General features: G+C 45.4%; 1 long non-coding RNA gene across 1 annotated transcript in view; it reads right to left on the reverse strand.

The window, feature by feature from the left end:
• LOC134559170 (uncharacterized) overlaps positions 1-13,011 on the reverse strand; it is a 56,272-nt gene extending 43,261 nt beyond the window's left edge. The window contains exon 1 of the long non-coding RNA XR_010082469.1: positions 12,875-13,011. This is a non-coding gene — a long non-coding RNA (uncharacterized LOC134559170). The remainder of the gene's footprint in view (positions 1-12,874) is intronic.
• Between the last annotated feature and the right edge of the window lie 231 nt (positions 13,012-13,242).

Consider the following 13,242-nt stretch of genomic DNA (forward strand, 5'->3'; position numbering starts at 1 on the left):
CTCATGGCTAATTGGCAATGACAAATCCATCTCTCCATGTCCAGCAGTCCCATTTCTCCTAGGGAGAGCAGCCTCCCTCAGGCCTCAGCTGGGGAAATCATCACTGAGACACACCTTGCCCAAGGCAGAGCAGCTCAACCCCCAGAAGTTTGTTGGGGTCGCTGAAGTGGCATCTCCCAAGAACAGCAGTCTCAGCAAAACCACCCCTCACACCCCTCACACCCCTCACACCCCTGCAGCCTTCACAAAATTCGTGTTGGGGGAGGAAAGTCCCACACTGGGATGCCACAGCACAGGGCAACCAACCTACCCAGGCCCACACACCAGCACCACCAAGCTGGGGGTTCTAGAGGTCAGGAAAAAATGAAATTTGCTGAAAGTGCTGTAATTGCAAACAGCCAGGAGTCAGGTGGGTGTTTTTTGCTGGCAGGGTAAGTCCCCTCCTCACTCCTGCCCCAGGCAGGGGGACAAGCAGAGTGTCCCTTGGGTGGGGACAGGCTGTGACCAGCCCAGTGCCAGGACCTGAGTGTGGAGATTAGAGCAATTTGGACCTGTCACTTTGATGCACAGTGTTTTGCTCTGTGGTCACAGGCCTCTTTCAGTAAATAAAATCGGAGATGATTTCTTGTACCCCATGGGATTTCTCGATGCTACAATTAGCATCCAAGAAGATTTTAAAACTCAGGAGTGTAAATTTATAGATACAGCTGTCAGAAAGGCTGAAAAACTCTAATCCCTTAAATTACCAGCATCCTTGGCTGTTCAGTGCTGATACAAAACCACAGAAGAGTGTTGGCAATGCCATTCTCCATGTCCTCGTAACAGCTAAAACAGGATAACACACGTAATACAAATAAAACTGAACATAATGCAGTCTTCACAGTTATAATTTATTTTAAGATCTACACACGGGTTAGGCTTTCTATATAATTAAATCTATAGATTGCCTTTGGATGCTTACCTTGCAATTCCTCGAGCTCTGATGAAAAGTGGGCTGTTTGCAATGACAAGATTTATTGCATCTAGCACTCTATATTATAGCTGCTCTGCTAACCACAATAAACAAGATATGAAAAGCAATCATACAGATAATGCCATGGAGGAACAAGTACCAGCTTTGTCTTTAACCCCTTCACCTGCCTTTCTGCTGGAAACTCCAGTCAGCATTCCTGCTGCACCATCCAGCCCTGGTGGATTAAGGATTTTGTTTCTGGAGTAACAGACTCAGGGCTTGGCTTCCTTTCCTCTCATTTCTAAAGCACCAGTATTGCTGGGAGAGTTTCCCTCTGTCACTATCAAAGGTCACAGTCCTTGTCTGGAGGAAAAATAACTAAATAGAGCCAAGCCAGCTGCTGTGGTGGGTGTTAGTGAGGAGTAATGGGACAGAACTGTGGCTGTCCCTGTGAGACTGGAGCTTCGTAATGCTTCAACCCACACTTAAAAATGTCATTGTTTCTGAATTTCAACCCCTTCCCAAAGGCTGGAGGTAGGTTCCCAGCAGAGCTGGGACATCCCAGCACTGCTCTAGGCTCAGCCATTTACAGCCCAGCAAGATTCTGTCAGCTCAGGACACAGTAATTTCATTAGTCGTGTTTTGCATCACAGAAGAATGAAATTGACCCTGGAGACCTATAAACATTATTTAAAGGGGGAATTTCCATGTCAAGGTCATAAGGAGATATATAAGCTTAATCAAGACACAGCTCAAATTGACCAGTCCTTCACTACCCACATGCCTGAGAATATTTTCTGAAATCCTGCACCCCACCTTTAAATCTTCACCAGATGCAGAAATAAACACTCCAGAGGCCAGGGTAGCAACCAAAGGCAAGAGTAGCACTGATAAAAATCTATTTTTGCCATCCTTGTTCATGCAGTGCAAACAATGAGCCTGTATTCCTTGCACCTAATCAAATAAATAAAGCCCTGCTAAATATGAGCACACAGGAGGACAAGAAAGCAAGCAGCCACTTGTTTTCTGCCTTACACATGAAAACCCTTGGCTATTTCAACCCAGAGAAATGAGAAATGCTCCACAAGTAGGAATTCACTGCTCTATTACAGTGTTTTCTGCCCCAAAACTTAGTTAACCATTTACAAACAGGATAAAGCACTTCTGTACTCCTTATTACTCTTTTGTGCAGGGACAACTGATTTTCTTTTATTCCTGCTCATATTTTTTTCTGGTTTTAAGTCTGTTTCCAGTCAGTCAGAAGCTGGCACAGACCTTGTCCACACAGAAGTACCCCAGAATAATAAACTCCTTGTAAGTGATGCTAAAATCAGGCAGTGGCAGGAGAGGGGGCAGCAAGGTCTTGGGTTTAAGAACAGACCAAATTGTTCTATTCAGGGTAGAAAAATTAAAATATGCTGGAAATAAATATAAAAATAGACTGGGGTCTGCAGTCCAAACAGAGCATATATTTAGTAGTTGTGAATGGGAAAGAGGAGAACATTCCTGGAAATTGTTCAAAAAGCATCCAAGCAAGATTACAAGATTTCCAAGCAGAGATTTTAAGGCAGGTTGCTATGGATGCTGGGAAGGGTGTTAGTCTCTGACCCTCATAACAAAATATGTTTCCCAAAAGCCATTTTTTTCCAGGAACTGCAAGGAGGACTTTAATTCTGGAAACCTCTAAAAAACAAATAGTTTGGAACACAGCACCCTGACACAGCACAGGACCTTCAGCACTGGTGACAAATAACCCTGGGAAGGACCAGGAGAAGTGACCTAACCCTTTCCTCAGGCTGTCAGTCAGGGAAAACACTTCTGGCTAAACTTATCCAGCTGTTCTTAAGAGTTTCTCAAAATGGAGACTCTCCCATCCACCCAAAGAAACCCAGTCCCTGCCCAACTTCTAATGCCCAATGTGTGCCCCAGGTTCTGAACTCCACTGTTCCTGCCCCTCCCACCAGGGGTAAGAAAATCTATGTGCATCTAGTAAGTAAAATGAATTTTTTCAGGATTGGGGCAACAGGAGACTAATCTGTGAAAATTACACTAGTAAGGTTCATGATTTCTTTGCAATTTTCCCCCCTGTGTTGCATGTCCTAAGAATATCAAGTTTTGTGGCATCTGCTGCTTTAACAGCTCCTGAGCTGCTGGGGACAGGACCTGTGAGAGAAAGTGACAGGCCTGGCAAGTCTCAGAGCCTATCTAAACCTGTTGGTGTCCAAGCTCTTGCCTTTACAGACAAGGTTTCCTGTGATACAGAATTACAGAACAGTTTGGGTTTGAAGAAACCTTCAATACCACCTTGCCCCCAGCCCCTGCCATGAGCAGTGACAGCTTTCTCTAGACTAGGCTGATCAAAGCCCTGTCCAACCATTTCAGGAATAAACAACCTGATGATTTTTTCCCCAGCTGAGAAGTCCAAGAGGTGTTTGCAGAAATGAGTATTGCAATATTAAAAGATTAGTGACAAAAACAGTGGTGGCAGGCCATGAGTCACTCTGAGCTGCTCGAGGACTGTAAATGCATGGCATCTTCATCCCAGGCAGTGCCTGGGCACTGGTGGCACCTGCTGAAGAGCTGTTTGAGCTGTTCATGCCCCACCAAGCTTGGATCTGAGATAAAACTGACAAGAAAACTTCTGTGCTGCAATCAAGGAAAATTAGATGTTAAGGACAATGTTCTTGGGGAGAGAGCATGAATTTATTGTCCTGAAATGATCCTCTATGGTAAATATTTGCATGAAGGAGTATACCAGTTACACTAAGTAACCCAGAAAACAGCTGATAGGCACAGAGGCAAAATAAAGTTTTGTTCTTATGGCCCAAGGAGTGAAAAATCAGCCACCACAGGAAGCAGCCCAAAGCTGATATTGCAGAAGTGCACGTGCACTTTTTGACCAAAGTGCTCCCACAAGCATTTGTCCTGGACATAAAAGCAATGATCACTGTCACCTGGTTTAGGGGTTTAGTCTATTTGTAATTTAATAGGAGAACTTCACAGAGATTTCTGCCTTATTGATTTTGCCTAATGGAACAAGCTCCTTTCCTAGGGGCACTGTGTACTCCACTCTCACAACACATCCAAAGGGCAGGAGAGTGCCTCCACCCCTGTTGTAGTAGACTGTCAGCATTTAATTAATCCAGGAGCTGCAGGGCAAATTCTTAGCAAAATAAAAAAAAAAAAGGCAAAGACAAAACATCAATTTATGCTCTGAATGCCCCTGTGCATTATGATTGTACCATTGGAGCATTTTTTACTGGAGGCTACAAGGCTGGACTGCTTGTAGCACTTGAGTGCCTGTCAGATTTCCCCCCTCTAAGGCCTCTGCCAGATACTCTTTATCCTTTATAACATGAAATGGTTTCAGTAGGAGGCTCTCTTTGATGCTGATTCTCTCTCTGATTCTCCAGGCATAGATAAATGAAGGTTTCCTTTATATTTGGAAGTGCAATGAAAGCCCTTGGCATTTCATTACCTGCACTCACAGCACAACAGAGCTGGGCAGGTTCTTTAGGAGCATCCCACTGCACACCAGGGGATCAGCTCTGTAAATCACCACCCCATGTACACACAGTTGTCATCCCTGAGCACAAATACAGCCTGTGTGGGTGAGGGGGTACAGAAGATCATGAACATCTTTTTTGGATTAACATACAATTTTCAATTTGCCTGTGAGATCACTGACCAGTTGTACCCATCTTCTTTTAGCATCTTTGAAGCTGAATTTAGAATACTAACCTCTAGAAATTACTTGTGCTTTGGTTTTGGTTCAAGATTTCATTGTCATACTACATACTGTCAACTGTTCTGTCTCTCCTGTCTTCCTCCTTTTCTTCCCAGCCCTGAAAATAAGTCCTGTCCACGTGGATGCCACTGGTGAACACATTTGTTTGGTTCTCTGCAGGTCAACCAGACAGAACACCTTTTTAAAAAGAAGAGATTTTATAAGCTGTAACAGCTTATCCATGCCAGAGCAAAGCCAATGCCTCCATACACTGCCAGGAAACCGTGCAGATCAGGCCAGAGTTCTGCAAATTGTCCAGAAATTTGAGATCCTTGGGAGCTCCCTCCCAGATGCACAGAGCTCTTGGCAAGGAGCATCAGCCAACACAATGGCAAAAACCTTGATGGGGGCACCATGCTGCCCAAATCTGCTTTCTGTCAGTCTGAGCACAGGGTATCTGGGAAACAGCAGACAACCACCTTTGGCAAGGTATTAACCAGAAAGGGGAAAAACCCTGTCAATACAGTTTTGGTTTCAATCTCCAAGACTTGACAGGGTGTATATAATTAAGGGCCGTGTCCACTAAACGGGTGATTTTGCAGCCTGACATGGCATACTCCAAATTTAGGTGACAAGTCTTTTCTGGCACAAAACACAAACCAGAATTTGACACCAGTAGTTGATTCACTGTGAAAAATGGGTATTGATTGCCTTGGCTTCTTCCAAACACCTTGCTACCCTGAGATTAAAGAACACATGGTGAAGATGTACAAACCTGCTGAATTTTATGGGAGCACCTCTCAGCTGCCAAGCAACAAAACTAAAGTCACTGCCTTTAGTGTTTTCAAAGCTGTATGTGCCTTTCTAGACTTTGGGAATCAGGAGACTGGGAATGGGTTAGGGGTTTTTTTAAAGTGTCATAGCAAAACCTGTCCCTACACTGCTGCAGGGAGTTCAAAAGAGTTGTTTTGGTATACCTGCAAGTGAATTCTCCTTTGTCTGGGACACAGTCACCACTGCACATTCACCCACAGAAGGTCTTCAACCTTCTTTAGCATTGGAAGAAATAAGACAGAATGAGGACCCACATACAGGAAAAGGCAGAAACCCAACACACAAGTACAGTTGGTGCCATTAAGAAAATTTGGGGTTCAAGACTGGTGTTTGCTTTCCTTTCTGTTTAGGGAGAAGCTTAATGGGACTGTAAGGGGTTACCTGGACTAAATCCTCAGCCTAAGTGGTGATTGATGAACAGTAAGAGAACCATGCTAGGGTCACCAATTGCCATTAATAATTCCTCTGTGGGGGCTCTAGCATGGTAAAACTCCTCCTTCAAAGGTTAGTGTGTGTTGTACTGTTTTTAAATGCTTGTGTACACAAAATACTGGCCTTGACCAGGAAGCAGCAAAGTTCTTGAACATCATGGGAGAGCCATTGCAACCAGGATCTTTGTCTCCTGACCACTGGCTTGGCACAGGCTGCTTTCCTTTCTGCTCTGTTTGATGAGACAGAAAGAACCTGCACACTCCAGAGAAGCAGATGGACGACTGAGACACCTCAGCCAGAGCAGAGATAATGCCCAACAAGACTGTCACCATCCCAGTTAAAATATCATGAAGCAGCAAGGAGTTCCTGGGGTACTCAAACCCCCTCCTGCTCTACAGCCCCTGCTGCTCCTCACCAGAACTGGAGGAATAAATAATGGTTAAAACAGTATTGACAGATTTTTAGTTCCTACATTAAAAGTGGATGCAGCAAGGGAGGAAGTGCATAGGAAGGTGCCCTACCCCAAGCAAGTTCTTTGCCATCCATCTGCCTTCCCATGAGTTAAATCCCAGAGACACCACCAGCGTGCAGATAACTGGATATTGGATTGCAGCCAGCCCTACACAAGTAAAGGCACATTCAGGCCCAAGATGTTTTCTGGCATCAGTATCAAGCTTCTTTTCTAGCAACTAAAGATGCTTAAAGGGCATTATAATAGCTGCCTGAATATCAGAGACACTCCCATCACTGTTTGATTTCCTTGTGCAATAATAAAGTGTGGTCAGATTCACACAAGGTTTGCAAAGGATCAAATCTGCTCTTTTTAAAGACAGCTGGGAATACCCCTGGAAAAATGTGAAAAACACAGCATGTGTTGAGACCGGTGCCTCTCCCTCATTATTCCATGTAAATACAAGCAATCTGACCCCTCCAAAGAGACTTTGCATTTCTCAGAAAATGACCATCTGTCAGGCAACAAAGGGCGCTCATTATTTAAATTAAGAATCTATTCCCTGCTGCCATTTTCACTCACTTCTCATTACAGCAGTCTCAAACACCCCATTCCCTTAGCTGGGAGAGCTGAGATCACCACTTACCCCCCCTTCTTCACCCATAAACACCCAGCTAAAGGATGCCACAGTCTGTGGGCCAAGAGAGCCCTGGATTTGCCATCCAGAGGAATCATGTGAATCAGAAAATATACACAAAGGCCACCATAAACCGACTGTGTAACAGTGACTTTTAAGCATAGCATTATGAAATCTAAGTTTTCTTGAGTGGTGGGACCACAGAGATCCATCCTCAGGCCAGGCTGGCAGGGGCTGCACCTCAACATTCCCAAATAACCTGCACTGTGGTGGGGAAAGGGGGCAAGGCCACAAAATATTGCATCATTAAGTCATCATCTGTGACCCACAGCAACATCTGCCATGAAGCTGCAGAAACAGAGGTGGGGGAAGCTCAGCAGAGCCCCAGTTCCCCTGCACAGCTTTTGCAAGTATTTGCTGCTGAAGAAAAGAGGTTTTCTTGCTGGTTCTTCTTGTTAATCAAGAGGCTTCCTCCTCCCCACCCCCTCCCATCAAGCCAGAAGAATCATATCAACAAATTCTCAGTTTGACATGATTTGCTAAATGTCACTTGTCACAGGGATGCACAGCTCAGGGAAACGTGAGCGAGGAGCCGGAGCAGGGTGAGGCTGCAGTGCCAGAGCACTCCATGGTTCCTGCCTCTGCCTCGGGCTCTCCTGAGCAGCCCCCTCCTCTCTCTGGGCCTCAATTCACAGCTGGACAAGAGGAAACATGGAAAAACCTCATGTCCTGCAGTCTGGGGGAGGCAGGTAAATGAATATCTGTGACATACATGGATACGCCAGTGGTGTAAATAAATGAGACTGTTCTTGGAAATACCCAATTCCTGCTTGGTTTGTGGAGCAGGTCCAGCTCCCAACAGGCTGCTGTCTCCATCAGGAAATACCCAGAGATTCAGTGGGTATGGAAATGTTGAGGCCAGCTCATGCCAGCTGCGATTAGAGCAGGGGTTGACAACTGCACATGGTCAGGAGGGGCTTTGTGAATTCAGAACTCTCTTTGCTGGAGGCAACTCGCATGGCCAGACACCAGAAGGGATTGTGAAGTACTCATATTCTCTGCTGGAAAGAGCCTTGGGAGTGCAAACTATTTATTAAACAATAAAATCTATCAAACTGCTTTTAATATTTTATGTGAGGGGAAATGCATTTCTATTATTTTTAATAAGGCAAGGTTTAAACATCTTCAGAGGAAAAGGAAAGGATCTATTCAAAATAAGGGTAGATTCTCCACAAGCAATCCCAGCCTGTGTTTATTATGGATATTGTCACATTGCAAGATGCAAAAATAAGACCTAACAAAGCACAGCCTGTTTTGTCAATTTGCTTTATATTGTTAAAAAAAAAAAAAAAAGCAAAAAGGGAGGGTGAGCTTTAGAAATGGTGAAATGACATCAGTTCTTCTGATCAAAATCAAGACTGAACAAGTAGAAGTATGCAATCTTTCCCAGAGCTGGATCCTAGTGACCCCATACCAGGAAATTCTGAGAGCTCTGTCTTAGACTGAGCCTGGCATCTACCAAGGAGACACAAACAAACATTCAGTGACTGTATGGAGTTGGCTGGAGCCAGAAATAGGTGACCATGAATGCTGGTCAAACTCCAGCATTGCTGAGCAGCTCAAAAGCATGAGAAGAAATCCCATTAAATGTGACTAATCGAAGATTTGGAGGGAATGGTCTAGCAGTGCCTGCTGTTTGCCTCCAGCATGGCTTTTTCATGCTGCTGGATGCTTTTGAAGATCTGCAGCCTGGTCATTTGTGTGTTCAGTGTCTGGCCACAAAAGCACCCTCTGCATGAGCTTGTTCCTGCTGCTGCCAGCTACCTTCTGGGGGAAAACAAGCAAGCAAACAAAATAATCTCTGGTACAAATTCAGGAGATCTGGACAAAAATAAATCACAGAGCTCATCTCTGGAGCAGTCTTCAAAAGAAATTAATTGAAAGTAAATCAAAGGTTCTTATCCAAAAACAGCAATGAAAAAGCACCATTCGAGCAGTCACTTCAAGAGATGGGCAAATATTGGCAGGAGAACATGGCACTGTGTGCCTTCCCTCTGGAAGCCTTTGTTTCTGTCACAAAAGGCTTTGCCCCAGGGCCTGCCTCGAGGAACCGGCTGTGGAAGATTCCCAAAAGCCCCAACTGCACACACAAACAAGGTTTGCCTCTCAGCAGCCCAGATTGCCCACACCAGCAAAGTCACAGATGAAGCTCTGCTGAAAATTTGGGCTTTCTATTGCCAGAATATATCCCTACAAAGGGAATCTGCCTTGTGTTTTGCACTGGAAGAAGCTCTGCTCTGTGTCTAGCTGGGCATGACACAGCAAAGCCAATCAGAAAACCTGCCTGAAAAACTCATGCTAAAAAAGGAGTGAACAATTTTGGATTATTTAGATGGAGGAAAAAAGAGCAAGCAAGGAACATGTTTCAAATGCACAGAGGGCTTCCCTGCTAAAATGGAAACAGCACCTAATTTCCATGTTTAAATTGCTGAGGAACACTTATTAGAATAATGGAATGGTTTGGGCTGGGAGGGACCTTAAAAAACATCCAATTCCAATCTTCTGCTATGGGCAGGGACAATTCCTCTAGATGAGGTTACTCCAAGCCCCATCCAGCCTGGCCTTGAACATTTCCAGGGATGAGGCCCTTGCAGCTTCTCTGGTAACCCGTGCCAGTGTTTCAGCACTCTCACAGAAGGAATTTCTCCAGTTTAAAGCCATTCCCCCTTGTATCCACATTTTTCCATGTAAATCTGAGCTTTTCCAGAAAATGCTGGAAGCATTCACAGTCACACAGAGCCCTGCAAGGCTGAAGCCCCCCTGTGCTGTGCCCAGCCTCTGGCACCAGTGTCACTGTGCAGGTGGGGACAAGGCAGCTTTGTCATCTCACAGCACAAGAACTGCTCCCACCCATCTCATGGCCACAGCTCCCATTTCCCCCTGTGAGTGGAGGGGAATGTCTGGGCCAATCCATACCCACGTCCCTCAGGACTTGCAGGTTTCTCCTACTTCTCCCTCCAGCTCACATTTAAAGCAGCAGCATGTTACATCTCCCAGGCAGCACAGCATCTTCACTACCAAATTGGTGGTTAAATGAAAATTCAAAGGAACATTTAAAAATTTCATCAATGCCACTTGGACATATGCCTTCAGGCTGTTTATCTTTAAATGAGATGTCACATGTAATTTAGTGGCTATATTAAGTATTGTTTTTCACTTTTAGCTGCATTGCTGTGGGCAGCCGTGTATCAGTGCACACCTTCATTCTTCATTAGGGGAGATAAATGAAAATGGCACCATTTTTCTGAATTAAAGTCCAAATACCTGACATGTCAATACCATCTAATGGAACAAAGCACTACAGATTCCTAGAGCAGGTGTTTAATTTGCATGTTATTACTGACAAGCAAGATTAATGCTTTGCTAAATACTTATGCTGCAGTAACAAGAAAAGCGGAGGGGAGCTATACTTAAACTGCAAACAAGGACAAAATATTGTAACTCCCTTGCTCTCTGATTCAGCCTTTACAACAGAACTAAAATATTATTGCTTTGTATTTGTCTGTATCTCCATGCTGCATCCTGTGTATTTGTGGATTGTGCCACCCAGAAGTCTCCCAGGTTCTCCCTACAACCCAAAGCTGTGGAGTGGCAGCAATGCTCTCAGTGGGAGCAGGGATGTTACCTGCTGCTCCTCTGCCCCTTCCCTTCCTTCAGGGAAGGGCTTGGGAGAATTTGTGAAGAAACTGAGTTTAAACCTTATCCCAAAGACACTCAGGCCCCCAGGACATTTCTTTTTGCACCACACACTCGTTCTTCCAGACTGTTGCCTATTTATGCATTTAACAGCAGAACAGCACAGGAGTCCAAGCTACTTCTGGAATAATAACAATTAAAAAAATCAGAACTGCAATTAAATTACAGCTCAGGGCCATTTGCTGCACAGGCACTCTTTGCTCTGCAAAGACTTGCTGCTAACATTCATCTTGTTCTGAGTAACAGCATGTGAAATTGGAGCCTCTGCCACTCTTCAGGAGAGATATTCTGAATTTGTCCTACACCATTGTTTTGACAAGGATAGTGAGAATTTCCTTTCAATTTTTAAATTTTACACTAGAAATTTCAAATTTATGTAAGTTTATACAGTTGTATACCCAGCTCCTTTTCACCCCTGACCAAGCTAGAAGACTTGTGCACCATCAGATGTGGGAAATCCAACAGGACAGGGCTTGTGTTGAAAATCTGCCATTGTACAATGAACACACCATTTGTCAACCAAACCATATGGTACCCTCAGGTAATCACTGCATGAAGAAAGTGGAAATTTCTCAAACACCAACCCAGCTACCTCCTGTCCCACAGCAAACCCAAACCAGTAGGTCAGACTCTTGCCTTGACACAGGCCAGCAAAGCCTTGCTGTCTTCAGCTGGGATTAAGAGCAGGACCTTGGTTTTTCAATGTCTCACCACAGTGCTCCTACAGGATTTTAATAACCTGATCCATTCATTTTCCAGAAAAGGACTTCTATTGTTTTGAAAACAACAAAATAAAGGCTACTACTCACTGGCTGTCAGGTTAATGGCTCAGAACAGGTCTGTGTGCATTGAAAAAACAAAAGTTCAAGGCACAAACCCAGCATTAATTGCAAATAAAAAGCAAGAGTGATGTTCACATCCATCAGCTGCTCTGTCAATAGTGCACTGATGTTTCAGCATTGCTGGGAAACATCACCCTCACCAAGCAAGTCCAGCCCAGCAGGCTGGCACACAGCACATCTGTGGGGACAGGGCTCACAGGGGGACTCCAGCCAAGCCCTGCCTCATAAATCAGACATGAGGGAACAAAGCAGCAGGGACTGATGGACCTCAGCACAGAGGGGAGGCTCTGAGCTGCCACCTGCAACAAAGTGCTTCCAAGTTTTCTGAAAGCCTGTGACAGCAGCAGCATCATTTGGCCACTTCCACCCTTTGCCATGCCAAATATTTCCAAAAAGAGCCCAACCCCTCAGCTCCATGGTGTCTTCAAGCTTTAGGGAAGGCTCCCAAACTTTCAGGGTATGCCAGCACTTCCCTCATACCTGGCACCAGTCCCCTCAGAGCAGTCCCTTGCAGCCTTTCAGCAGAGCAAACCACACACAGTGAGCCCCTCCAAGAGCTCTCCCTGAGGGCGTGGGGCAGGGAGGGCTGCCAGGACACTGGGGCAGGGACCAGGGGCTGCTGAGGACACCACTGCTTACAGCTGTCCCCAGGGACACATCCTGTGTGGATCTGAATGTTTCACCGTGTGCCACCAGCCCAGGGGGACTCTGGGCCCCCCTGAGCCATCATCACTCTCACAAGGCAGATGCTCGCCCCACACACGAGCCTTGCACGGGATTGCCAAGTCCCTGGTGAGGCATTTAAACACCTCCAGCTCCTCTGTAGTTTCTTACATTAAAAAACTTCATTTTTCTCACCTGGCAGATCCTTTAGGCAGCTTAAGGGTCCAACTCAAAGCTTCACGGCCCTTCAAAATTTGCAATCAAGACAAAAATCTTTACTCATCTGTCACAAATTCAGCCCACCTCCAACCTCAGCCACACTGCGTACCTTGGATTTTAGGGCTGTCCCTTATTTTTACCCTCCCCAGGGCCATCAGGTGCAGTGCTAAATTGTAGCAAGCTCAATCCCTGTTTCTGGGCAGCTAATGGCAAATTGGGCAAAGATTTATTGGCCTGAAGTGATTAAAGCAGCAGAGAGCACCCCTAGGCCAGAGGGAGCAGAGGAGATGCAGCCCCCCATCCCTAAAGTGTCCCATGAGAGGATGGTGGAGGGAAGGTGTCCCTGCTAGCAGCACCTTACCCCGTGGTGAGCATTTTGTGAAAAGCCTCCTAGTCCTGGGAAGAAGGCTGAGTCCATCACCAGCTCCCCCAGCTCCTTCAGCTGCTGCTCTGCCATGGCTGCTCCAGGGCTGGCAGGGCACTGCTGCACTCAGAGTCATTAAATAAAGTAGAAACCTGGGTTCCTGCTGCATTGCATATCATACAGAGAAATTAAGGAAAGCACTAATTTTAATTACTGTTGGCTTAAATAACTGTGCTGCTGTTTCCTGATGGCAACAGCCAGTGGCTGGTGACACGGACACCCCTTTTGGAAGCTGCTCCAGCAGAGCTTCCCAGCAAAACCTGGAGACAAATGGAGCATTCCAGCCTCTCAGCCCTAATGAAAAC

The sequence above is a fragment of the Prinia subflava genome, chromosome 16 (assembly GCF_021018805.1).
Source record: "Prinia subflava isolate CZ2003 ecotype Zambia chromosome 16, Cam_Psub_1.2, whole genome shotgun sequence".
Taxonomy (NCBI): Eukaryota; Metazoa; Chordata; class Aves; order Passeriformes; family Cisticolidae; genus Prinia; species Prinia subflava.